We start from the raw sequence: 26,852 nt of genomic DNA on the forward strand, positions 1-26,852 counted from the left end.
CAAAGACTTGTGAATCAAACTCTTTAAGGGATCCCAGTGAGTGTCCATTCATGGACCACAACCATGTGCTGAGTACACAACCTCCTGCCACTAAATCCTTGAGCACAGTTTAATTAAGAGTCTAGGAACCTGCTAGACTTCCTACGTGACGTTTCCACAAATAGCAAACCCTGGGTTCCATACATCAGGGTGTCCACCATGGTTCAGTGGTAGAGCAGCTGCTTGGCATGCAGAAGGTCCCTGGTTCCACCCCTACCACTCCCAGTTAAAAAGATCAGGTAGTAGGTGATGGGAAAGACCGCTGCCTGAGACCAGAAGACTTGTTGCCAGTTGGATGAATCCTACCCTTATCCTATCACTCCATTACAGCTTTGAATAGTTCTTTCACTGGGGGAAGAGCTACATAAGCTGAAGGGATGCTCCTTTGAGGGTAGTTGAATTCACCCCAGTAAGTGTAGACAATACTAGAAAAGACTAACAAAAGTTGTGGCAGGGAAGAAGCAGATACCTGTGACTTCCCAATGACTGGAAAGGCGAGCAAAGGTTTTTCAAGAAGAAAACTTATTTTACTTATCGAGGCAGTGAATTTCTTTTGTGTCTGTTTCTCTGACCCATTCTAGTCCTATCGGAAGCCATTTTAATGCTTTTGTGAGTCACTGCTCAGTTGTTCAGACACAGCTAGAATGTAGGTTTATCTGTCCTTTTATCTTAGAGCAGCAATCCCCAACCTTTTTGACACCAGGGACCGGTTTTGTGGAAGACAATTTTTCCAGGGACTGGGGCAGGGGGCGATGGTTTTGGGATGATACAATTGTGCACTTTATTTCTATTAGTTTGGATGGTGGTTACGTGTGCAGACTCTTATCTGGGAGAACTGGGTTTGATTCCCCACTCCTCCACATGCAGCTGCTGGAATGGCCTTGGGTCAGCCATAGCTCTTGCAGAGTTGTCCTTGAAAGGGCAGCTTCTGTGAGAGCTTTTGCAGTCCCATTCACCTCACAGGGTGTCTGTTGTGGGAGAGGGAGATAAAGGAGATTGTGAGCCGCTCTGAGAGACATTTGGAGTGGAGGGGACAATATAAATCCAATGTCGTCTTATTATTATTATTACTGCATTGTAATATATAATGAAATAATTATACAACTCACAGTCCGGTTGCTAACAGACCACGGATTGGTACTGGTCCATGGCCCGGGGGCTGGGGACCCCTATCTTAGAGAGTGGAGTGATTCTGTATGCTAAATGACAATAGCAGGTGAATAACAATAGCAAGCATGACTGGATTAAGTGTAATATGCAGAGGGGTAAGTAAGCATGGAAAAATCCGCACTGGCAATGAGACAGGAAACCTAGGTCTCGATTCAGTCCGGGAGAATGCATTGTCTTGCGCTTCACAATCAGTTGCAATTCAGCTTCATTATTAGTTGCAATTCAGTACTACTGACTGTCACAGACCAATGTTCTCACTTGGCAGAAGACAGCTTCCTGGGTCCGTGTAATTTGTTTTTTTAACACACTGCAATTTTGAGTTCACTTTTTAGAACACGCCAGTAGCTGCATCTCACAGGCCCAATGACAAAGTCATCCATCACAACTTCCCTCTAATAAGAGCAAAGCTAGTGAACTTCTCGCCTAAAGGAGCTAAGCTGTACATATCACAGTGACTGTAACAAAGCAGCCATTCAGTGGCTTCAAATTTAGCCCTCACAGGTACAGCAAGATTAGGACACAATGGAAGAGACTGCAAGGAAAACAAGAAACCTGTCAGTTACATTTGAGTAAAGACGACAAGCTCTCCACTTATCAAACAGCAGAAGATTCTTCACAACCCTCTCAGATAAAGGCTAATTTAACAGAGATATGCAGCTTGTGAACCAATGACTGGAAAGGCGAGCAAAGGTTTTTCAAGAAGAAAACTTATTTTACTTATTGAGGCAGTGAATTTCTTTTGCGTCTGTTTCTCTAAGAACAATGACCCCAGGAGGGTTAGAAATGTCCTCCATTCTAGCCCTATCGGAAGCCATTTTAATGCTTACACCTGATCCAACTGTAAGAATTCTACATCGAGAGATTCAAAGAAACAGCTTTAATGGTGGCACACTCGCCTTCTTTGGAGACTTTAAGCCAGGGGTGTCAAACTCATTTGTGACGAGGGCCAGATCTGACATAAATGAGACCTTGTTGGGCCAAGCCATGTGTCTACTTATTTAACATTAGGTAGCAGAGAGATAAACTTTAAAACCACGTAAACACAATTAAAGATTTTTTAAAAAAACTTTAAAAACACTTAAAACATTAGCACTTGTTGGTTTTAAAGGTGCTTTGTGTTTCTCTCATGGGATCCAGGGAACTGGGCAAAGGAAGCTCTGGCTCTTTCCTTCCTTCCTTCCCCTTCAACAGATGAGAGAGAGGCTTAGCTCAGTAGTTCTGCTGTGCGATTGAGAGAGCCTAGCAAAGCAAGCCCTCCCTCCCCCCCTCCCTCCCCAAAGTAGGAGCCTCAGCCAATGGAGAAAATGGAGGTTTTGCTCTGTAGCTCCTGTGCGATTGAGCAAGCCTGGCAAAGCAAGCTGTGATGCAGAAGGAAGCAAGAGAGGAAGAAGGAAGCAGACAACAGCCAGTTGCTCAGGAGCCTGATAGGAACCCTCTATGACTCACTAGGCAGATCACGAGAGGGAGGGCAGGAAAGGATGAGCAGAGATTTCTTATATACTCAGGGCAAATGCTGATTGCCAGAAAGGAATTTCCCTCAGGGCCAGGTTATCCCAGGGATCACGGAGGGGTTTTTTGCCTTCCTCTGGGCACAGAGCAGGGGATCACTGAGGGAGAGGGGGGAGATAGTTGCAAATTTCCTGCACTTGCCACAGTGTTGGACTTGATGACCCTTGGGACCCCTTCCATCTCTGTTTCTATGTTAGTTATGTTTATATTGCCACAACCTTACTACGCTAAGAAGCCCATTAGAGACTACATAAGAACATAAGAGAAGCCATGTTGGATCAGGCCAATGGCCCCTCCAGTCCAACACTCTGTGTCACACAGTGGCAAAAAATTTTATATACACACATACACTGTGGCTAATAGCCACTGATGGACCTCTGCTCCATATTTTTATCTATACCCCTCTTGAAGGTGGCTATACTTGTGGCCGCCACCACCTCCTGTGGCAGTGAATTCCACATGTTAATCACCCTTTGGGTGAAGAAGTACTTCCTTTTATCCGTTCCAACCTGACTGCTCAGCAATTTCATCGAATGCCCACGAGTTCTTGTATTGTGAGAAAGGGAGAAAAGTACTTCTTTCTCTACTTTCTCCATCCCATGCATTATCTTGTAAAAAAAACCAGATTCAGCTGTTATTTTCACAGCATGCTTGAATATATATATATATATTCTACGACAAGATGAGAACATGATGCATTCTAAAGTCTCCATAACCCAGAACGTGCCTTCTGAAATACGGCATGCTGTTTTCTGTCCACAGACACGTCGTCCATCCAGGAGAATTCTCAACTCCTCCTTTCCCAAGGCCAATAAATTATCAGCTGCTTGGGCTCCGTTCCCACTGTGATGTAGGCATCCTTTTGTATTCTACACACTCGAGCTGTGTCATCAGACCCCGAAACCCGCTCCGATAAGAACACAAAAGTCGTTCTAGCATGGGAGCATCGAGCAAGAATACAGCAACTGTCATTTAAACAAAAGGGAGAAAAAAAAGAAAGTGGAATCTTTTTTTTTTCTTTACGTGGACCAACGGTTACAGGGCTACAGTACACAAAGAGGAAGATGCTCTTAAGTCACAACTATTGCTGAAACAGAATGTGCAGAAGGAAGGAAAAAGAATGATCTAGTCGGAAGGTTTCGAAGGTACACACAAAAAACTGCCTTATATGGAATCAGAGTATTGCTCCACCAAGGTCAGTACTGTCTACTCAGCCTGGGAGCAGCTCTCCAGGGTTTCAGTCCTTCACATTACTTTACTGCTCGATCCTTTTTAACTAGAGATGCCGGGGACTGAACCTGGGGCCTTCTGCATGGAAAGCAGAGGCTCTTCCACTGAGTCACGGCCCCTCCCCTTCTTGGATACCCTTTACTTTTGAAAAATGGTAGTGCCAGCATTCCCACATATGAAGCTGCCTTCTACTGCCAGGGCCAAAAGAAGCTAAACTTCAGAACACTCGTGCACGGGCCTTTTCCATCGCGGCCCCATGCCTATGGAATCAGCTCCCGGAGGAGGTGCGGGCCCTGCGGAACCTAGACCAGTTCCGCAGGGCCTGCAAGACCACCCTCTTCAAGCTGGCTTTTACGGACTGCTGACTTATGATGGTTAAATGAAGGGACCCGCCAACATGACTTTGTTTATTGAATTGCTTTTATGAACTGAATTGAATTGTTTTTAAATAATGTTAATTTTAATATCTGTATACCTATTATATTGTATTGTATACCTATATACAGTCTGAGAAGACAATACTGACTTTGATGGACCAACGGTCTGATTCAGTATAAGGCAGCCTCATATGTCCATATTACTTTAGGGGAGGTACAGTGGCTCAGTGGTAGAGCATCTGCTTTGGAAGCAGAAGGTCCCAGGTTCAATCCCTGGCATCTCCAAAAAAGGGTCCAGGCAAAGAAGTGTGAAAAATCTCAGCTTGAGGAGAGCCGCTGCCAGTCTGAGAAGACAATACTGACTTCGATGGACCGACGGTCTGATTCAGTATAAGGCAGCTTCGTATGTTCGTATGTATGTTCATATATATGTTGTTAGTCACCCTGAGCCTGCTCCGGCGGGGAGGGCGGGATATAAATAAAATTTTATTATTTATTATTATTACTGAATCAGACCCTCGGTCCATCAAAGTCAGTCTTGTCTACTCAGACTGGCAGCAGCTCTCCAGAGTCTCAAGCTGAGGTTTTTCACCCCTACTTGCCTGGACCCCTTTTAGCCAGGGATTGAACCTGGGACCTTCTGCTTACCAAGCAGAGGGTCTACCGCTGAGCCACCATCCCTCCCCTTTTTTTTTCATTGCAGAGACAACAGGGAGTTCATCTCAGCAAAATCCATATTTCTTTGTTTCAAGGAGCGAGGGAGAAAACCCAACACTTTTTCCCCAAGGAGCAGAAATCATTTGCTTTCAAGGACTGGGTGACGGCAAAACGTAACCAGCTGCTGCAGGGGAAATGCAGTCTTCCCCCAACTAGTGTTTCCCTCCCCCCGCATCTATTGCTGATGGCGCCCAACATGGGATTCGAAGAGTCACTGGTCCAGTTCCCATGGGCATCATGGAGGCAAACCCTGCACTCAGTTGCCCCTCCCCTCTGTCCGACACTCCCATTTTGGCACCAGCGGAGTTCGCCACTGTACCCGCGAGCAGGGGCTCCGTGGTTAGCCCTCCAAATCAGAATCGCAAACAGCCTTCGAACTGCAGCTTGTTGTCTCGGGCTAAGACGAGGGATGCAAGCCATAGTTTGACAGGGCAAATATTGCAAGCAGGGCTGTGTGCTTACTCGAACTGCATTGGAGTATTTGGTGCATGCAGAGGAGGGGGGAAATAGGAAACGCATGAACACAGAACTCATTCCCATATAACCATACAAAACTGGGCACTGTTTCAAGAGTCAGTGACTGGCAGGTATGTGCCTCTCCTATTTTCTCAAACTCCAGGGATTTTTACATATTTTTTTCCCAAAAATGCATCAGCATCAACATGAGCATTCATATACTCTACTGGAGCACACATACTTTACTGCCCAATCCTTTTTAACTAGAGATGCCGGGGACTGAACCTGGGACCTTCTGCATGGAAAGCAGACATCCTAAATACACTCTTCTGAGAGTAAGCCCCACTGAATAAACTTGGGAACGGCTCTGAGTAGACCTGCTTAGGAGTGCGCTGAAACACTTATAGATTGCAGGGTAAGATTAATCCTTCCATGTTATCACCTTTCTTTGTTTAGCTTTCAAAATCTGTATTGTTTTACTTGGTGAGCCATGTGCTTCTCACTCACCAACTAACTCTTCAGCACTAGGTGAAACCGATGTAGGACTACTCCATATTTGTAGTGGGGGGGGGGGAATACATAAAGATGCAATATTGCCAGCCTGAATCAGCTTAAATTCATACTTTTGAGTTCACATGCTCAGTCTTCATCCCTTGTGAATTTTTTTTTTTAAACATGCGGCTTTGAAGCCAGCAGTTGGGTTCCAGGGAAGCCTATTCCCTAATCACACAATGAAAAACAGGAAGAACCAGGAACATTCCTTTACCGCAGAACAATGAGTCCCAGGCAGGCTGGACCACCCCACCCAGCCCATATTTACATGGCTATGCAGCAATACTTAAAGCAGAGAGCTGTAAAAATAATAGCTCCTTATTACCCATATGCAGACAATGTTCAAAGGGGCACAAAAGCTAAGAAGTGTTCCAAATCTTTAAGCACCAGGACCTTAAAATCCAGCTCGACTGACCAGCACTAGAGCCAGGGCGTTCTCGGTAATAGCCCCCACTTTGTGGAATGCCCTCTCGAAAACATCAGGGCCCTGCGGGACCTGCCACAGTTCCGCAGGGCCTGTAAGACCGAACTATTCAAACTTGCCTTTAATGGTTAGGGGGAGAGGGCTCTTACCTTCAGCACCAACAATCTCACTGAACTAATATAATGGAAATCAGAAGCTTGCCATCTTGGAAATTTTTTTTATATAGTTAATTCGAATATGTTTGTAAATTGCTAACGTTTTAAACTGCTGTTAGCCACCCTGAGCCTGTCGGGGGAGGGCGGGATATAAATCTGATAAACAAATAAATACTTTTAAGCACTCAGGATTCTCTCTCCAGTCCTACTTCTTTCCCACCACAACATAACAGTATTCCCCATTTCCCCCAGGTAGTATATACTCTGTTCCACACACATCAACAACGCACACAACTGGCAAAATACACAGAAAGTGAAATGTGCATTTAAACTTAATTTTTAAAACTGCGAAGATTAAAAAGAACAACCTGTCAAGCTAAGGCAGAGTGTTCTGTGAACGCTTTGGTGTTTCTGCCTGTGTCAGTAATCACGTTCTTTGCAAAGAGAAGATGAACGAAAAGCAATTAAGGAAGGTTAAAAATAAAACTTTCTGCCCGATACTTAGAGAAGGAGGATTCACTAAGCCAACCAGATACCGAGCACGGTGCCAAGACTCTTTGCCAAGTGGCAAACGCTACTGCATTAGTGCGGTACGGGAGGAAGAGGTTCAGGTGTAAGCACATACCAAGGGATGACATCAGATCGAAACTGCCTTAGTTTCACTTGAGAGCAGAGCCTTCGGCCCGGTCTCCAGCGGTTGCCTTTAGTGCATCAGAGGCATGAACAAATCCTACAGCAATCGTGGAGAGCCGTCTCGGAGAGAAGCTTGAAAAATGACAAGAGAATCCAAAGTTTTCTGTCTCCAAACAAGAGAGTCCCCCTCCCCCAGTTTCTGTGAGTCAGGAGGAAACCTGTTGAAAGTGCCAAGCTCCACCCCTTTTCTCCAGGGGGAAAAGAGAGGCAGGGATGAGGCAGGTAGCCGAAAGAGGTCAGGGGACACGCCCCGTCGCATACACCTGTGCCACAGAACACACCTACAGAACAGGTGGGGAGCAGGCGGGCTCTTCCTGGCTCTCAGCACCGCCCAAGAGAGCTTTTGAAGAGAAGCAGCTGATTCAGAGGGAGTTGCTCAGAAAGCCTGCCGTTCAGGGCTTTCCAAACCTGCCCAGCTGCAAGCTTCAGGAATCCCTGACGCAAAATTCCAGCGCAAGGACACGTCCTTCGGGGCACCAAAACATCCCACACAAAAGCCACACACACACACACATCACGTGCCTGGAAAACTATTTCCATTCAATGGCAGAGCAACATGCAACGGTGCTGTGAGTCAAGAGACCCAGAGCAAATGCTTCTGGTGCAACTTCAGGAGGTTTTTCAGAAATAAAAAAATGCATCCAGGCAGCAGTGCTTCCCGGTGCAAATTTAAAAAACACCAACAGCAGCAGCACAGCGGAGGAAACTTTTCCGCCTTCATGAAGCCGAACTCTTTTAAGAGGGGGGATGTCTCGGAGCGGAAAGGAAGGGCAGCTCCACAAAGCCAAGCCTCCCGCACATTTTCTGTCCCCCACCCCAGCTGTTTACAACTTGGAATCTCGCTTGGGGGCTTCCATCGGAGGAGGCCTGCACATGAGCTGGGAAAGGAGGCGAATTCCGCCCAGCCAGCCCCCTTTCAAAGGCCCTGCAGCCAACAGGTGGCCGGGGGGGGGGGCGGGGGAGAGAAGAGAATGCAAAAAGAAGCAGCCGCCGAAGGACAATCGGGAAGGCCCCAGGTGGGGTCAACTTCCCCTCCAAGGCAGCCGGCCCCTCTCCCACCCCGCAAGGAGGCCCCAGCGCCTTCCCCCCCCAGGCCCTTGCAAGAGCCCCCTCCCCCCGCCCAAGGTGGCTGCAAGGGGCGCAGAGAGGAGCGAGGAGGCCGGGGGCAGCGAGCAGGGAATTGCAACGGCGACGCCGGCTGGCGCTTACCTTGCTGGAAGCAGCGGCGGCGGCGGCGGCCCGGGCAGACATTTTGTTTCCTTCCCGTCCCCGGAGGAGGCCCGTGGCTGGCTGGCTGGCTGGAGGGAGGGCTGGCTGGCGAGGGGGGAGGCGAGGCACGGCAGGGCCCCTCCCCGCCCGACTTCTCCTCCTCCTCCCCCTCCTGCTGCTGCTGCTGCTCACTCAGCCGCCGCAAGCAGCATCCTGCGAGAGGGGAGGCGCGCAGGGCAAGTTTTGCACCAAAGTCCGGCTTTGCAAGCAAGGGGGGGGGGGGCTGGGCCGCTTCCTCCTCCCTCCCCCCTCGCAGCTGCCCCGACAAAGGCAGCGAGCGCGGCTTGGGCTCCCTCCGCTACACGCCTGCCTCCTCTCGCCCAGCAACCGCTGACATGTCTGCCTGCCTGGGAGCGCCCATTCGCCCGCCTCCCCGGAGGGAGCCCCGGCACCCCCGACGCGCTTCTCCCAGCCCCGCGGCGAGACTGCAAGCCGAGAGCGCCCCGGAGGCGGCCGAGCTTTGGCACAGATGCCCCCCGGCCCTCGTGGGCGGCGCTCCGCAAAGGGTTGCGACCCGCCGGGCGGCTTCCTCCCCGCCACGCACCCCCTGCGCTCGGCACGGCTTTGGTTCGGGCTGCGGACCCGGGCGGGCGCTGAGTGGGGCGCAGAGTTTCCCCGGCCGGCGCCAGCCTATCAGAGGCCCCGGCGAGGAAGCGGCGTGGAGATGGGGAGGCCGGCGGGGGGCTCCTTGGCAGGGGGAGGCGAGGCAAGGCTGCTGCTGCTGCTGCTTTCCCCTTGCAAAAAAAAGGGAAGAAAATTGCTGGCGGCGCGTTCAAGAGGCCCGATTCCGGCAGCCTTCCCCGGTGCTGGAGTCGCGCTTCTCATGCATGGCTCTCCCTGGTGCCTGCCGTCTAGATTCCGCCCATGCTTTCCAGCTCATTCACCCGCGCCGTGCGTATGCCCGCTTCATGCAGCCCAGGAAATGGGCTCGAGGCTGCGAAAGTTTCTGCTGCCATTGAAAACAGGGCGGGCGCGACAAGGCGACGGTTTTGCTTTGCTAGACTGGATGGAGTCCACTTACACCTTCGAGACTCTGAGCTGCTACGGGTGACCCTGTTTTGAAAAGCGAAAGAGAGCCCCAAATACTTTAAACAAGTGATCGTCCCTATTGACAATTCTCATTTTAAAGAGCCCTACTGTCAAAGCGGTGAGAATGGCTGCTAACTAGGGCAGGGGTGTCAAACATCTGGCCCGGGGGCCAAATCAGGCCTCCGCCCCCCCCCAAGAGGGCTCCTATCAGGTTGCAAGCAACTGGCTGTCATCTGCTTCCTTCTCCCTCTCTCTTGCTTCCTTCTGTGTAACAGCTTGCTCAATTGCACAGGAACTACACAGCAAAAGCTCCATTTTCTCCATTGGCTGAGGCTCCTCCCTTGGGGAGGGAGGGAGGGAAAGAAGGCTATCACAATACCAGGCTATCACAATTGCACAGCAGAGCTACTGAGGTAAGCCTCTGTTCCTTCTATTGGCTGAGGATCCTCCTCCTCCTCCTGGTCCCTTGGGGAAGGCAAGAAAGAGCCAGAGCATCCTTTGCCCAGTTCCCTGGATCCCATGGGAGAAATACAAAGAAAGCACCTTTAAGAGCAACGTGCTAATGTTTTAAGCGTGTTTTAAGGTTGTTTTTAAAAAAACTCTTTAATTGTGTTTGTCTGTGTCCTTTATAAAGTTTAAATATCTGCTATCTAATCTTAAATAGGTACGCATACGGCCTGGCCCAACATGGCCCGGCCCTCATGAGTTTGACACCCCTGAACTAGGGATATCCCTAACCTTCCAATCCAGAAAGAGGGCTTCTTCATCAGGTTTTTTTAAAAGCGGACACACACAGGACAGGTAAGCTTAGGTTAACCCAGGCTAGCCTGATCGTGTCCAATCTCCAAAGCTTAGCAGGGTCAGCCCTGACCAGTATTTGACTGGAGGACCACGCAGGAAGTGCGGGGACACTCTGCAGAGGCAGGCAATGGCAAACCACCTCTGGACGTCTCTTGCCTTGAAAACCCTACAGGGTTGCTCTAAAGCCAGTGTGACTTAACAACACTTTCCACCACTACAGCACCTTAGAATCATAGAGCTGAAAGGGACTTCCAGGGTCATCTAGTCCAACCCCCTGCACAATGCAGGAAACTCACAACTACCTCCCCCCCCACACATATATCCCCAGTGACCCCTGCTCCATGCCCAGAAGATGGCAAAAAAACCACACACCCCATCAGGATCCCTGGCCAAATTGGCCTGGAGAAAATTTCTGCGTGACCCCAAAGTGGCCATGAGAACTAAGCCCTGATGCAGCCCTTCCTGCCTTCCTTCTCAAGATCTGCCTAAATTCACAGCATTGCTGTCAGATGGCCATCCAGCCTCTGCTTAAAGACCTCCAAAGAAGGAGAGCCCACCACCTCCTCAGGAAGCCTGTTCCACTGAGGAGCCGTCTGTCAGGAAGTTCTTCCTGATGTTTAGTTGGAAACTCTTTTGATTTAATTTCAACCCATTGGTTCTGGCCCGACCTTCTGGGGCAAGAGAAAATAGCTCCGCAGCAGAAAGCAACTCCTTAACAGACCAACAGGGTTTTGGGGGGATGAGCTCTCCAGAGTTCTGGGATCTGAGGAAGTGAACTCTGACTCCGGAAAGAAAGCTCATATTTTGGAGAATCTGGCTGGGCTCTAAGGTGCTGCAGCACTTGAATCTAGTTGTTCTACTGCAGATGGGGCTACACTCTGAAACTATCTCACAGGAGTATCTGCGGAAGGGAACTTTGATTCTCGAAAGCTCCCACCCCAAAAATCGGGTTCGTACAGGACTCCAATCCAGCTGTTCCACTGAAGATCAAGACAGCTCCCCTCTGAAACTATTTTGCTATTTCCCCCTCTGCAACAGACTAACAAGGGGATTCTTCAAAACAGGTATAAATTCCAGAGGAGTATGATTCATCCAAACAGATATAAATTCCAGAGAAGTAGTCTAACATGACTACTACTCTGGAATTTATACCCGTTTGGAAGAATCACAGAGTTGGAAGATACTTTCAGGGTCATGTAATCCAACTCCCTGCACAATGTAGGACATTCATAAATACCTCCCCCACACACACACACTGTGACAACTGCTCCACGCCCAGAAGTAGTTATGGGTTAGTTTGCTCTGGTGAGATTAATTATAGTTGTCTTCTGTTTCTTCCTGAAAACAGCATTTATTCCGAAAGAAGGGCAGCAAATGGTTCGAGAGGAGGCCATGGCCCTTTGGCATTGCTATTTACAATTTACCCCCCCCCCCCAATAACCTATTTCAGGAGTGGCCAAATTTGCTTAACATAAGAGCCACATAGTTTAAACATCAGATATTTGAGAGCCACAAGACATAAACATCAGATGTTTGAGAGCTTCAAGACAGGAAGGAAGGAAAGAAATAGATGGAGAGGTGGAAAGAAAGCAAGTTTAATGCATTCTCCAAGCCACCGACCAATGGGACAGTGGGGGCTTCCAAGACCCATGCAATATTTGTGAAAGAGCAACATGTGACTCCCGAGCCACAGTTTGGCCACACATGTTCTGTATTATGACTACAGTTGCCATGAGGCCTAGAGAAAAATGTCCTGTCCCTTTAAGAGATACATAATATCTGGAAGAAGCATCCTATGTCGCCTCTGTTAAAGTGACAGGACATTTTCCCCCTCCAAGCCTGATCGTGAGGTTAGATATAATTAGGGGGGTGGTTGTGGCTCCGTGAAAGAGCCTCTGCTTGGCATGCAGAAGGTCCCAGGTTCAATCCCCGGCATCTTCAGTTAAAAGGGCCGGGCAGGAGGTGATGGGAAAGACCTCAGCCTGAGACCCTGGAGAGCCACTGCTGGTCTACAATTCTGCACTTGATGGGGAGAGAGTGTGGCTCAGTGGCAGAGCCTCTGCTTGGCATGCAGAAGGTCCCAGGTTCAATCCCTGGCATCTCCAGTTAGAAGGACCAGGCAGGAGGTGATGGGAAAGACCTCAGCCTGAGACCCTGGAGAGCCACTGCTAATCTACAATTCTGCACTTGATGGGGAGAGAGTGTGGCTCAGTGGCAGAGCCTCTGCTTGGCATGCAGAAGGTCCCTGGTTCAATCCCCGGCAGCCCCAGTTGAAAGGACTGGGCAGCAGGTGATGGGAAAGACCCCCACCTGAAAAGCCTGGAGAGCGGCTGCCAGTCTGAGTAGACAATACTGACCTTGATGAACCAAGGGCCTGATTCAGTATAAGGCAGTCTCATGTGAGACTTCATGTTTGTGTATGAAATATAGTTTATAATCTGTCTAGTGAGGCCCCACAACATGCATCCGACAAAGGTACTCTCTAGCCGGGGGGGGGGGTCAAACATGCAGTCTGGGGGCTGAATCAGGCTCCCAGAGGGCTCCTCTCAGGCCCCTGAGCAACTGGCTGTCATCTGCTTCCTTCTCCCTCTCTTGCTTCCTTCTGCAGCACAGCTTGCTTTGCCAGGCTTGCTGAATCACACAGGAGCTGCAGAGCAAAACCTTTATTTTCTCCATTGGCTGAGGCTCCTCCTTTGGGGAGGAAGGGGGGGTTTGCCAGGCTCTCCCAGTTACACAGCAGAGCTACTGAGCCATGCCTCTCTTCCTTCTATTGGCTGAGGCTCCTCCCCCTCCTGGTCCCTGGGGAAGGAAAGAAAGAGCCAGAGCATCCTTTGTCCAGTTCCCTGGATCCCATGGGAGAAATAAAAAAAAAAGCACCTTTAAGACCACTTAGTGCTAATGTTTTAAGCATGTTTTATTTTAAGGTTTTAAAAAAGCGCTGTGTTTTGTCTGTGTCCTTTACAAAGTTTGTATCTCCACTACCTGGCATTACATTTTATGACGCACATGGCCCAGCCTGACAAGGTCTCAGTTATGTCAGATCCGGCCCTCGTAATAAAAGGGTTCAACATCCCTGTGTCTGTTTATCCCCACCAATGATGACTCTCTCATGGTGAAGCTGCCCAGCAGTAGGGTGGGAAATACCTGAAGATTCTGGGGGTGGAGGCCAGTATTGTCTACTCAGACTGGCAGCCGCTCTCCAGAGTCTCAGGCTGAAGTCTTTCACATCACCTACTGTCTAGTAATTTGTAGCTGGAGATGCCAAGGATTGAACCTGGGACCTTCTGCATGCCAAGCAGATGCTCTGCACAGAGCCAAGGCTCCTCCCTGAGGACCTGGCATCCCTGACTATGTCTGATACTGCCTGCCCTCCCCAGCCCCACATGATTTGAATTCAGCAGACACCCCCCCCCCCTCCTGTCTTACATACAGATCTGCCTTTGTAATGGCTTGTGCACACTCACGTGAAAGTAAGTCCCATTTGCAAATGCTCCAAAACAGATAATTCACATTGGCACACAGATGCTAAGTGAGTTTGGCCATCTCAGAGAGCAAGCCTAAATTGGCCTACTCAGAAGTAAGCACCATGTGTTCCATTGGGGCTTGCTCCCAGGAAAGTGTCCCTCACACTGCAACCTCCATGTTTCTTGAAAGGAGAGTGGAGTGTAAGTGAAATTAATAATAATTCATGTGCATCCCAATGGGACTTTGCTTCCATTACGGGACCCAAATATATCTTCTATCAATCAAGCCTAAGTAAACCTGCGTCGCCATCACCTTCGTGTCACTTGGATGCCAGGCAGAAACATTTCCTCTGACTCAGCGAAATGGGAGTACAAATTTATACAAGACGGGTTTTTTATATGGGGGGTGGGGAATCCTTGAAAATTGCAGAGAAATATGAGTCTGTCTTTCCCTTCAGCCCTCATGTGCTGTACCCATTAAAAAAAGGGAAAGAAACCAGGTTTGGTGCTGTAGAGTGACTTCAGAGCTATCACTCAGAGCAATTTTTAGCCCCTTTCTCGCTGCTGCTGCTGCTGCTGCTGCTAACAGGTGTCTGAACTGGTTGATGGCCATACAGGTAGAGTCCTTTGCATCACACGTGATGCTGCCTTCTACAGAATCAGACACACATACCCCTTGGTCCATCAAGGTCAGTCTTGCCTACTCAGATTGGCAGTGGTTCTCCCAAGTCGCAGGCAGAGGTCTTTCCCATCACCTCCTTTCTGGTCCTGGATAAACATCTGGAGCAGAGGTCCATCAGTGACTCTTAGCCGTATTGTTGTAACTCTCTGTCTGGGGCAAGTGATGCTCTGTATTCTTGGTGCTTTGGAGGGGTAACAGTGGGGGTGCTTCTAGTTTCCTGGCCTCACTGATGGACCTCCTGGTGGTACCTGAGTTTTTTGGTCTCTGTGTGACACAGAGTGTTGGATTGGATGGGCCACTGGCCTGATCCAACATGGCTTCTCTTATGTTCTTATGTCCTTTTAACTGGAGATGCCAAGGACTGAACCTGGGACCTTTTGCATGCCAAGCAGATGCTCTTCCACAAAGCCATGGTGCCTCACCATTTCCAAAGCTGAAGGAGGGTTTTCCTTTTCTTTCCTGCCATCAAGAGCCAGAGTGAATTTGGGATCCAAAGGACACCCAGGCAGCCAAGAGCACCATCAGCCCCCAGAGGAAGGTCCCTTCTGCCTCGGGCCCCCTGTGAACCATGTTTGGCTCCCTCCCATGTTGGAAGAGCATCCACAAGACAATTGGATAGAACCTGCAGGTGTCTCTTTATTCCCTCCAGTGCGCTGGCTGGCTCCTTAGGCCCCTAGAATTTTGTTCACCTATTCTGCCCCCTTCAACGTGCACAACACACTGACTAATATGGAACTACACACTAATACAATCCAGCAGGAAGATTTTCTGCACATGCGTAATATGAGCTGAGCAAGAGGGCGTATTCTGTTCATTTCGAGGTCTAGGTTCAAGTGCTGCTGTACCTTACAAGCCAACAAGATTTTCAGCATATGAGCTTTAGAGAGTCAACGCTCCCTTCACAAGACACTGGGAATGAACATATGAGCCTGCTTCGGCGGGGAGGGCGGGATATAAATGAAATAAAAAAATAAATAAATATGAAGCTGCCTTATATTGAATCAGACCCTCCGTCCATCAAAGTCAGTCTTGTCCACTTAGACTGGCAGCAGCTCTCAAGCTGAGGTTTTTCACGCCTACTTGCCTGGACCCTTTTTAGTTGGAGATGCGGGGGGTTGAATCTGGGACTTTCTGCTTACCAAGCAGATGCTCTACCACTGAGCCACCATCCCTCCCTAAATGGAACGGAGATCCCTGAGCCCTTTCTTACTGGTGTCTGATGAATGGAGCTCAAAAGCTCATGCCCTGAAAATCCTGTCGATTTGTGAGGTGCTGCAACACTCGAATCAGGCTTCTTGACAGCTGATCTTATGTATTTACTTACTTACTTTCAATTTATATCCCGCCCGTTCCTAACGGACTCAGGCGGCTGACAATCAGAACAAAACCAACATCTCAATTCCAGGTATAAAACAATAAGACATAATAATTTACAGTTTAAACAATTTAAAAGCAAAATATTGGTGCTTTACAGAATATTAAAAGCCTAGGCAGCTCAGATCGTACTAGGCCTTCCATTTATCTGTTGGTGGTCCTTCTGGTGGAATTGCCCAGCAGCATAACTGGAGAGCCAGTTTGGTGTAGTGGTTAAGTGTGCGGACTCTTAACTGGGAGAACCGGGTCTGATTCCCCACTCCTCCACTTGCACCTGCTAGCATGGCCTTGGGTCAGCCATAGCTCTGGCAGAGGTTGTCCTTGAACTGCTGTGAGAGCCCTCTCCAGCCCCACCCACCTCACAGGGTGTCTGTTGTGGGGGAGGAAGGGAAAGGAGATTGTGAGTCGCTCTGAGACTCTTTGGAGTGGAGGGCGGGATATAAATCCAATATCTTCATCTACTTCACAGGGTGTCTGTTGTGGAGGTGGGAGGTAAAGGAGATTGTGAGCTGCTCTGAGACTCTTTGGAGTGGAGGGCGGGATATAAATCCAATATCTTCATCTACCTCACAGGGTGTCTGTTGTGGAGGTGGGAGGTAAAGGAGATTGTGAGCCGCTCTGAGACTCTTTGGAGTGGAGGGCGGAATATAAATCCAATATCTTCATCTACTTCACAGGGTGTCTGTTGTGGAGGTGGGAGGTAAAGGAGATTGTGAGCTGCTCTGAGACTCTTTGGAGTGGAGGGCGGGATATAAATCCAATATCTTCATCTACCTCACAGGGTGTCTGTTGTGGAGGTGGGAGGTAAAGGAGATTTTGAGCCGCTCTGAGACTCTTCGGAGTGGAGGGCGGAATATAAATCCAATATCTTCATCTACCTCACAGGGTGTCTGTTGTGGAGGTGGGAGGTAAAGGAGATTGTGAGCCGCTCTGAGACTCTTCGGAGTGGAGGGCGGAATATAAATCCAATATCTTCATCTACTTCACAGGGTGTCTGTTGTGGGGGAGGAAGGGAAAGGAGACTGTGAGCCGCTCTGAGACTCTTCGGAGTGGAGGGCAGGATATAAATCCAATATCTTCATCTACCTCACAGGGTGTCTGTTGTGGAGGTGGGAGGTAAAGGAGATTGTGAGCCGCTCTGAGACTCTTCGGAGTGGAGGGCGGAATATAAATCCAATATCTTCATCTACCTCACAGGGTGTCTGTTGTGGAGGTGGGAGGTAAAGGAGATTGTGAGCCGCTCTGAGACTCTTCGGAGTGGAGGGCGGAATATAAATCCAATATCTTCATCTACTTCACAGGGTGTCTGTTGTGGGGGAGGAAGGGAAAGGAGACTGTGAGCCGCTCTGAGACTCTTCGGAGTGGAGGGCAGGATATAAATCCAATATCTTCATCTACCTCACAGGGTGTCTGTTGTGGAGGTGGGAGGTAAAGGAGATTGTGAGCCGCTCTGAGACTCTTCGGAGTGGAGGGCGGAATATAAATCCAATATCTTCATCTACTTCACAGGGTGTCTGTTGTGGGGGAGGAAGGGAAAGGAGACTGTGAGCCGCTCTGAGACTCTTCGGAGTGGAGGGCAGGATATAAATCCAATATCTTCATCTACCTCACAAGGTGTCTGTTGTGGGGGAGGAAGGGAAAGGAGATTGTGAGCCGCTCTGAGACTCTTCGGCGTGGAGGGCGGGATATAAATCCAATATCTTCTTCTTCATAAGAGTGGCAGCCTTCTCCCCTAGTTGACATAGGCCTCTTTAAAAAGTTCAGTTTTACAAGCCCTGCGGAATTGGGATAATCAGGTCTTGGATGCTAAGCAGGGTCAGCCGTGGTTCATATTTGGATAGGAGACCCCCAAGAAAGTTCAGGATCTCTGCGCAGAGGAAGGTGATGGCCAACCGGGCTGCCCCTAGACTGTCTGGCACCCTAGGCAAGGTTAACCTCTGGCACACACCCTCCCCCCACCCACACTGATAACGTAACTGAGTCACATGGGGCGCCCAATTTGGTGCCTCCAGAAGGCCAGCACTCTAAGCAATCTCTTAGTTCAACTAGTGGCAGGGCCAGCCCTGATGGCAAACCATTTCAGAATGCCTCTTTCCTTGAAAACCCTCCAGGGTGCCCAAAAGTCAGCTGCAACTTTACTTTCCACCACTGCCACCAACAACATGGTTGTCCTCTGAAACTGTTGGTTTTGATGGGTCTTATGCCAGAAGAAGAATCTTGAGAGTCCCTTGGACTGCAAGAAGATCCAGTCAGTCAGTCCTAAGGGAAATCAACCCAGACTGTTCCCTGGAACGTCAGATGCTGAAGCTGAAGCTCAAATCCTTTGGCCACCCAATGAGAAGGGAGCGCTCCCTGGAGAAGATCCTGATGCTGGGAAAGACAGAAGGCAAAAGAAGAAGGGGATGGCAAAAGAGGAGATGTTTGGACAGCATTACTGATGTAACGAACACGAATTTGAGCAGACTTTGGAGTATGGTGGAAGACAGGAGGGCCTGGCGTGACTTTGTCCATGGGGTTGCAAAGAGTCGGACTCAACTGTGTGACTGAACAACAAAAATGCCGGAATAAATGCTCGTCAGGTCATTCTCTGAGGCTCAGACCCACCAAGTCCCTAAACCACGACTCTTAACAGCACCCCAAATCTACCACCTGGCTTGACAGGGCTGCCTCCAGCATGCCTTATTTTGAAGAGCTTTCAAAAACACCAACATCCCATGGATTGGAACATTCATGCCGCATTTCAGAATGCCACAGTGCTCTGAAATAACTTCAGCCTACTTTATTTCGGCAGTTTTCAGCTGCCGCACCCAGTGGAAGGGACAGGAAGGAAAAGGCTGGGTCTGCAACAGGAAAGGACAGGAAATTTGCCTCTGGACTGAAAAAACACAAGGAGTCACAGGCTCTAGAGGCTGCCAAAAAAACCCATGTTTTCCCGGACTGGTCTTTATCGAAAAATAACATCTCTGTTTTTGAACTCGGCATAGTGGTATACGTACAGAGAAAGCCAGAACCTGGTGGGAATAGGAGTGGAAATATACAGGTGTTTAGGCCCCAGATCTTTCTACAGTAATAGTGTTAGCTCTGCAATAACTGGAAGAGAAAAGAGTAGCTATGAGCATGTACAGAGTGTCTCTTCCTTACTACCAATCTACCATAATCATCAGTTAGAGGAAAGGTTTCCAGGTTGGAGAGAAGTTTGATCTTCAGGACTTCTTATTTTAGAAATTGCATTTAGATGATTCCTCAAGCTGTAGAAAGGCTGAAGTTTTGTTTCTTATCATTTTTTAAACTTCGGGACGTATTTCATATACCTTTTAGTCATTTGTAACCCACTCCTCAGTCCACTCTCCCACTGCTACAATTCTATGTGCCAACTGTATTAATATACAACTCAAAGAGCTTGAGAAACTTGCAACCAAATCATATTGAATTTCCCCGCATTAAGTTCCCAGGTTTTGATATTTGATATGGTAACCTTACAAAGAGTAGAGACGGGCAGCCTTTAGAGAATTGTTGAGGACTGCTAGCTGTGGAAAAATCTAGAAGAAGGAAATCGAGATCCATCAAAATGCAGAGGGTTTGAATTTGCATTTTAATTTTATATTTTTTAAAACTCTGCCTGGAAGTACCCAAGGATTCATTAACCCAGCCACAAAAATTAAGCTAGTTTTAAATGGGGAAACAGCTGGTGATCACCTCTCCTGTTTCTACACTGACCCCTGCAGAGAAGGACTTGTTTGAAATATTTTCTTCCCATGCATATGAAGCAGCTTTCAGCAAAAGTGAAGAAATCACTGTATAACCAGTAAGCCATTTAAAATACCTGGAATAATCTAAATCTAAAGCCAGTGTTTAATATCAGTAAAAATATGGGGGCAAGAGAATCTCCTAAAAGCCAACGCACCACAATCACTGTGCTAACTTGATAAAATTGGCACATGCATGTTACAAACTAGCATGAAAATTTCACAGAGAAAAGAAATGCAATGATGAACAGACACGAAACTGTCTTAGACTGAATCAGACCCTTGGTCCATCAAAGTCAGTAAAAAAAGGTAAAGGTAGTCCCCTGTGCAAGCGATGAGTCATTTCCAACCCATGGGGTGATGTCAAATCATGATATTTTCTTGGCAGACTGTTTACGGGGTGGTTTGCCATTGCCTTTCCCCATCATGTACACTTTACCCTGGACAAGCTGAGTACTCATTTTACCAACCTCAGAAGGATGGAAGGCTGAGTCAGCCTTGAGCCGGCTACCTGAACCCAGCTTCTGCCGGGATCGAACTCAGGTCATGAGCAGTATTTCCACTCTAATTGGCAACTGCTCTCCAGAGTCCCAGGTAAAGGTCTTTCACATTATCTACTGTCCAATCTTTAAAAAAAAACAACTGGCGACACCGAGCTTGGACTTGGGACCTTCTGAATGCCAAGCAGATGTTCTACCGCTGAGCAACGTCCTCTCCCTTATAATACATGAACTCACACAGAGCTGCCTTATACTGCTTGCGGGATATGGTGGGATATAAATCGAAAAATTAAATTAAAATGACTGAACCAGACTCCTGGTCCATCAAAATTAATCTTCATCCATTTCACACTGGGGTCTTATCCTGGGTTCATCCCTGTTCCCAGAATTAAATTTTATATTGAACTCGTGTTCAACCCTGGAATTATCTCAGATTATGTTTTGCTTTTATACTAAATCGTGGCAGACTCGGGTTCAACCTACTGCTATCCTGGGTTATCACGATGCTGTTTGTTCAGGGGTTCCTCAATTGGTCTATCTCGGGTTATATGAGTACAGAAACATGACTCATCTACTCAGACTGGCAGCAGCTCTCCAGGGTCTCAGGAAGAGGCCTTTCACATCACCCACTGCCTGGTCCTTTTAGCCGGAGGTGCTGGGGATTGAACCTGGGCCCTTCCTGCGTGCCAAGCAGAGGCTCTTCCACTGAGCCACATTCCCTTCCCTATAATACATGAACACATGAAGCTGCCTTATACTGAATCAGACCTTTTGGTCCATCAGGGTCTTTCACATCACCAACCACCCGATCTCTACCTACAGATGATGGAGATTGAGCCTGGGACACTGACCTGGATGGCCCAGCCATGCCTGATCTCATCAGACCTCGGAAGCTAAGTAGGGCCAGCCCCGGTTACTACTTGTATGGGAGACCACCAAGGAAGTCCAGGGTTGCTCTGCAGACAATGGCAAACCACCTCTGAATGTCCTTTGCCTTGCCTTGGATAGGCCAGGCTAGCCTGATCTCATCAGATCTTGGAAGCTAAATAGGGCCATTCCTGGTTATTACTTGTATGGGAGACCACCAAGGAAGTCCAGAGTTGCTAGGCAGAGGCAGGCAATGGCAAACCATCTCTGAATGTCCTTTGCCTTGGAAATCCTATGGAGGAGGAAGAAGGAGGAGGAGGAGGATTTCTACCCCACCCTTCACTCAGAGTGGCTTGCAATTGCCTTCCTTTCCCCTCCCCACAACAGACACCATGTGAGCGAGGTGGGACTGAGAGAGCTCCTCAGAGAACTGTTCTTGAGATAACAGCTCTGAAAGAGCTAGTGACTGACCCAAGGTCACCCAGCAGGTGCACGTGGAGGACTGGACTCTGCTGCTCTTAACCACTACACCAAACTGGCTCTCGTAAATCAACTACAACTTAATAGTACTTTTCCCTACCACCATTCTCATGCCATGGCTCACCTTGCAAGCTTCCCTTTCTACAATTACACATTCCTGAAGGCCTTTCAGGACCTGGCTGAATGCTTCCTCTGTTTATTCTGCAAGAGCCCTGATCTAAAAGTTAAGAACATTATTGTTCTTCTGGTTCAAGACAATTCTGGAAAAACACCAGTGTTTTCTGACCGCTTCTCAGCCATCGCTTCAAATTGCAAGTCCAGCATCTGTGGAATGTGAAATGGCAGGCGGAGGCTTCAGTGTTCATATGCAGCCCTTTTTATGGGCACATGTGCCCGGGACTAGAGGCACTGCATGCCCAGTCACAGACAGAACTTCTAGTGCATCAGTCCCCAACCTTTTCTGGCACCATGGACCGGTTTTGTGGAAGACAATTTTTCTATGGACCGGGGTGTGTGTGTGTGTGTGATGGTTTTCAGATGATACACTTTATTTCTATTTGCTGTGGTGGTGAAGCGTGTGGACTCTTATCTGGGAGAACCGGGTTCGATTCCCCACTCCTCCACTTGCAGCTACTGGAATGGCCTTGGGTCAGCCAGAGCTCTCTTATCTGGGAGAACCAGGTTTGATTCCCCACTTCTCTACTTGCACCTGCTGGGAGGGCCTTGGGTCAGCCATAGCTCTCTTATCTGGGAGAACCAGGTTTGATTCCCCACTCCTCCACTTGCAGCTGCTGGAATGGCCTTGGGTCAGCCAGAGCTCTCTTATCTGGGAGAACCAGGTTTGATTCCCCATTCCTCCACTTGCAGCTGCTGGAGTGGCCTTGGGTCAGCCATAGCTCTCTTATCTGGGAGAACCAGGTTTGATTCCCCACTCCTCCACTTGCAGCTGCTGGAATGGCCTTGGGTCAGCCAGAGCTCTCTTATCTGGGAGAACCGGGTTGGATTCCCCACTCCTCCACTTGCAGCTGCTGGAGTGGCCTTGGGTCAGCCATAGCTCTCTTATCTGGGAGAACCAGGTTTGATTCCCCACTCCTCCACTTGCAGCTGCTGGAATGGCCTTGGGTCAGCCAGAGCTCTCTTATCTGGGAGAACCAGGTTTGATTCCCCACTCCTCCACTTGCAGCTGCTGGAGTGGCCTTGGGTCAGCCATAGCTCTCTTATCTGGGAGAACCAGGTTTGATTCCCCACTCCTCCACTTGCAGCTGCTGGAATGGCCTTGGGTCAGCCAGAGCTCTCTTATCTGGGAGAACCAGGTTTGATTCCCCACTCCTCCACTTGCAGCTGCTGGAATGGCCTTGGGTCAGCCATAGCTCTCTTATCTGGGAGAACTGGGTTGGATTCCCCACTCCTCCACTTGCAGCTGCTGGAATAGCCTTGGGTCAGCCTTAGCTCTCTTATCTGGGAGAACCAGGTTTGATTCCCCACTCCTCCACTTGCAGCTGCTGGAATGGCCTTGGGTCAGCCAGAGCTCTCTTATCTGGGAGAACCGGGTTTGATTCCCCACTCCTCCACTTGCACCTGCTGGAATGGCCTTGGGCCAGCCTTAGCTCTCTTCTCTGGGAGAACCGGGTTTGATTCCCCACTCCCCCACTTGCAGCTGCTGGAATGGCCTTGGGTCAGCCTTAGCTCTCGCAGAGTTGTCCTTGAAAGGGCAGTTTCTGGGGAGAGCTCTCTCAGCTCCATCTGCCTCACAGGGTGTCTGTTGTGGGGGAAGAAGGAAAAGGAAATTGTGAGCTGCTCTGAGACTCTGAAATTTAGAGTGGAGGGCAGGATATAAATCCAATGTCGCCGTCTTATTATTACTCCATTGCAATATATAATGAAATAATTATATAACTGAAGGCCTGGTTGCTAACAGGCCACGGACCGGGGGTTGGGGAGGGGAGCCCTGTTCTCGTGTTCCTGCGGAAAGGGGCAAACCCTGCAGAATGACAACTCTTGCAAACAAAATTGTCAAAAGTCCACCTCTCAAGAAGCAAAAAATGACAAACAGGGGGCTGTTATTTACCAAAAAACAAGTGGCTGTTTTTGATAACCAGGGAATGCTGGAGCATATGAGCTGTTATTTGCCTGATGGTAACACATCAAGGAAATTACAGGACAACAGGCTGAAGCTAATGCGGTGGGTCGGAAGAGATCTGGCATCGCTGCTGATGGTTTCAGCTGCTTTGGGAAGAGGAGGAAACCCCTTTATGGTTTCATTGTTAGTGGTGCTTTGTTTCGTTTTTTTCAGCCTTCATGGATGCAGCGCGAATGATGCTGTGTATTTGAAACTGTGTTCATGCTAAGTATCCGTTGAATCATTTTAAACAGGTTTGTTTAAAACAGGGTTCAAGTCAGTTTTTTGTTGAATCAGTTTAAATCAATTTTCCGGTTTTCCATTTTTAAGCTTCAGAGGGTAGCTGTGTCGGTCTGCAGTAGAACAGAGCACTTTAGGCACACGGGGGCAGTGATGCTCTGCCTTCTTGAGGCTTGGGGGGCAACACTTCCACCTCCCTCCCCCTCCCCATCTATCCTTCCTTCCTTCCTTCCTCCCTCCCTCCCTTCCCCCTCCTTCCTTCCTTCCTTCCTTCCTTCCTTCCTTCCTCCTTCCTTCCTTTTTTCCTCCCTTCCCCCTCCTTCCTTCCTTCCTTCCTTCCTTCCTTCCTTTTTTCCTTCCTTCCTTCCTCCCTCCTTCCTTTCTTCCTTCCTCCCTCCTCCCCTTCCTTCCTTCCTTCCTCCCTCCTCCCTTCCCCCTCCTTCCTTCCTTCCTTTCTCCCTCCTCCCCTTCCTTCCTTCCTTCCTTCCTTCCTTCCTTCCTCCCTCCCTCCCTCCCTTCTTCCCTCCTTCCTTCCTTCCTTCCTTCCTTCCTTCCTTCCTTCCTTCCTTCCTTCCTTCCTTCCTTCCTTCCTTCCTTCCTTCCTTCCTTCCTTCCAGTTTGGTGTAGTGGTTAAGTGTGCGGACTCTTATCTGGGAGAACTGAGTTTGATTCCCCACTCCTCCACTTACACCTGCTAGCATGGCCTTGGGTCAGCCATAGCTCTGGCAGAGGTTGTCCTTGAAAGGGCAGCTGCTGTGAGAGCCCTCTCCAGCCCCACCCACCTCACAGGGTGTCTGTTGTGGGGGAGGAAGGTAAAGGAGATTGTGAGCCACTCTGAGACTCTTCGGAGTGGAGGGCAGGATATAAATCCAATATCTTCTTCCTTCCTTCCTCCCTCCCTCCCCTTCCTTCCTTCCTTCCTTCCTTCCTCCCTCCTCCCTTCCTCCTCCCTCCCTCCCTCCCTCCCTTCCTTCCTTCCTTCCTTCCTTCCTTCCTTCCTTCCTCCCTCCCTCCCTCCAACATCTGACATTCATGTTTTGAGGCTCTCAAACATCTTATGTTTATTCTATGTGGCACTTGCCTGAAGCACGTCTGGCCACCCCTGGATTAGAAAGAGGCCAGCCTCACATTAATACCCGACTGTTTGTTTGTTCGTTCTTTATGTATGGAATTCACATGCTGTCTCTCAAGAGCGCTGCTTGAGATGGCTGACGTGTAAAAACAAAACCCTGAAATAATTTGAACCGCCATAACACCAATATAGAAAGAGCAAGCCATGACAAATGACCCACGGACATAGCCTCAAGTGTCCACTGAGCACCGTAAAAGGCATTCATAAAACACAGGTCGGACGAGAAGCAGACCACAAAACAGCTAATGAGATTAAAACACCTAAATTAAATTAGCATATATATTACACTTCGCAATGGTATTATTCTCATATTACTGACGGGGGACGAGGGAGTGTCTGTCTAAGGCTGCCTAGCAAACCGATCGCTGCGGAGGGGGACTGGAGCCAGAAACCTCAGTAAACTGAACATACTTTATGAAGCCTGCAAGCAGTCTTCTAAAGGTTGCAGGTTCAACCCACGGCATCTCCATCTAAAAAGACCGAGCAGCTGACAATGTGAAATACCCCCTCTTTGAGATCCCAGAGAGCCATGGAGAGAGGCATGGCACAGCAGTAGAGCCTCTGCTTGGCATGCAGAAGGTCCCAGGTTCAACCTCTGGCATCTCCAGTTTAAAGGGCAGGCAGGAGGTGATGGGAAAGACATCAGCCTGAGACCCGCTGCCAGTCTGAGTAGACACTACTGACTTTGAGGGACTAAAAGGTCTGGTTCAGTCTAAGGCAGCTGCAGCAACCTGTATATTTCAGCAGCTGACATTCCAGGCCAATCACCCTTTGCAAAATTCAAGGAGTATTTTCGTATTTTTCCCATGCCTCCCCCCTTCTTCAAGAGGCAAGGAGTTCCAGAGACAGCAGTACCCAGATCTGGTGTTCTTTGGAGCAGAGAGCAGTGGAGACTTTGGGCATCCTGGCAATCTTTGCTTTATTTGCAGGTACGCAGATAGAACATGAGTGAAGGTAAAGATCCATTCCCCATAACAGATCAGAGAAAACGAGACCTTGCAGCTCAAGACCACACTCTTCACAGATGTGTTTTCAGCCCCATTTTTTTAGCACCATAACTAATAGTTATTTAACTCATTTATACTCTGCCTTTCTCCCCAGTGGGGACTTACCGTAAATTGGCTTAGAATTGGAAGGGACCTCCAGGGTCATCTAGTCCAACCCCTGCACAATGCAGGGAATTCACAAATACCTCCCCTCACACACATCCCCAGGGACCCCTGCTCCATGCCCAGAAGATGGCACAAACCTCCATGATCCCTGGCCAAACTGACCTGCAGAAAAATTGTTCCCTGACCCGAAAGTGGCCATCAGCATTTCCCTGGGTGTGTAAGAAAGGGCCACAAGGACTAAGAACTGAGACAACCCTCTGAAAAGTAGTGGGTTAGATGCTATAGTGATTCTAGCATAGCTCTTTTATTAGTGAAAACCCAACTGAAACATACACGGCTAGCCACAACTATATACACAGAAACTCCACCCAAAACATACCTCCAGCAAAAAAAACAACCCAATAGAAAAACAGGCACTCAGAACCCTCATTTGCATGGGCTTCATTCAAATAGATATTACCTAACTGGCTGGCTCAGCAAGGGCAGTCACTCTAAGTGTAGCTGCAAGGAGCATCTCAAACAGTGGGCTTCATTCAAATGGATATTACCTAACTGGCTGGCTCAGCAAGGGTAGTCACACTAAGTGTAGCTGCAAGGAGCATCTCAAACAGTGGGTTTCATTCAAATGGATATTACCAGATTGACTGGCTCAGCAAGGGCAGCCAATCTGAATGCAGCTGCAAGGAGCCTCTCCAACAAAAGGTCTTATTTTGAA

At 48.8% G+C, this 26,852-nt stretch overlaps 1 protein-coding gene and 1 non-coding gene across 2 annotated transcripts in view; one reads left to right on the plus strand and one right to left on the minus strand.

Annotated features, from left to right (window-relative positions):
- The window catches only part of TJP1 (tight junction protein 1), a 327,881-nt gene that overhangs the window by 156,202 nt on the left and 144,827 nt on the right, over positions 1–26,852 (minus strand).
- On the plus strand, positions 4,536–4,610 carry TRNAP-UGG (transfer RNA proline (anticodon UGG)). The gene has a single exon. It is a non-coding gene; the product is annotated as a tRNA-Pro (tRNA).

This window comes from Heteronotia binoei, chromosome 19 (genome assembly GCF_032191835.1).
Source record: "Heteronotia binoei isolate CCM8104 ecotype False Entrance Well chromosome 19, APGP_CSIRO_Hbin_v1, whole genome shotgun sequence".
Lineage (NCBI taxonomy): Eukaryota > Metazoa > Chordata > Lepidosauria > Squamata > Gekkonidae > Heteronotia > Heteronotia binoei.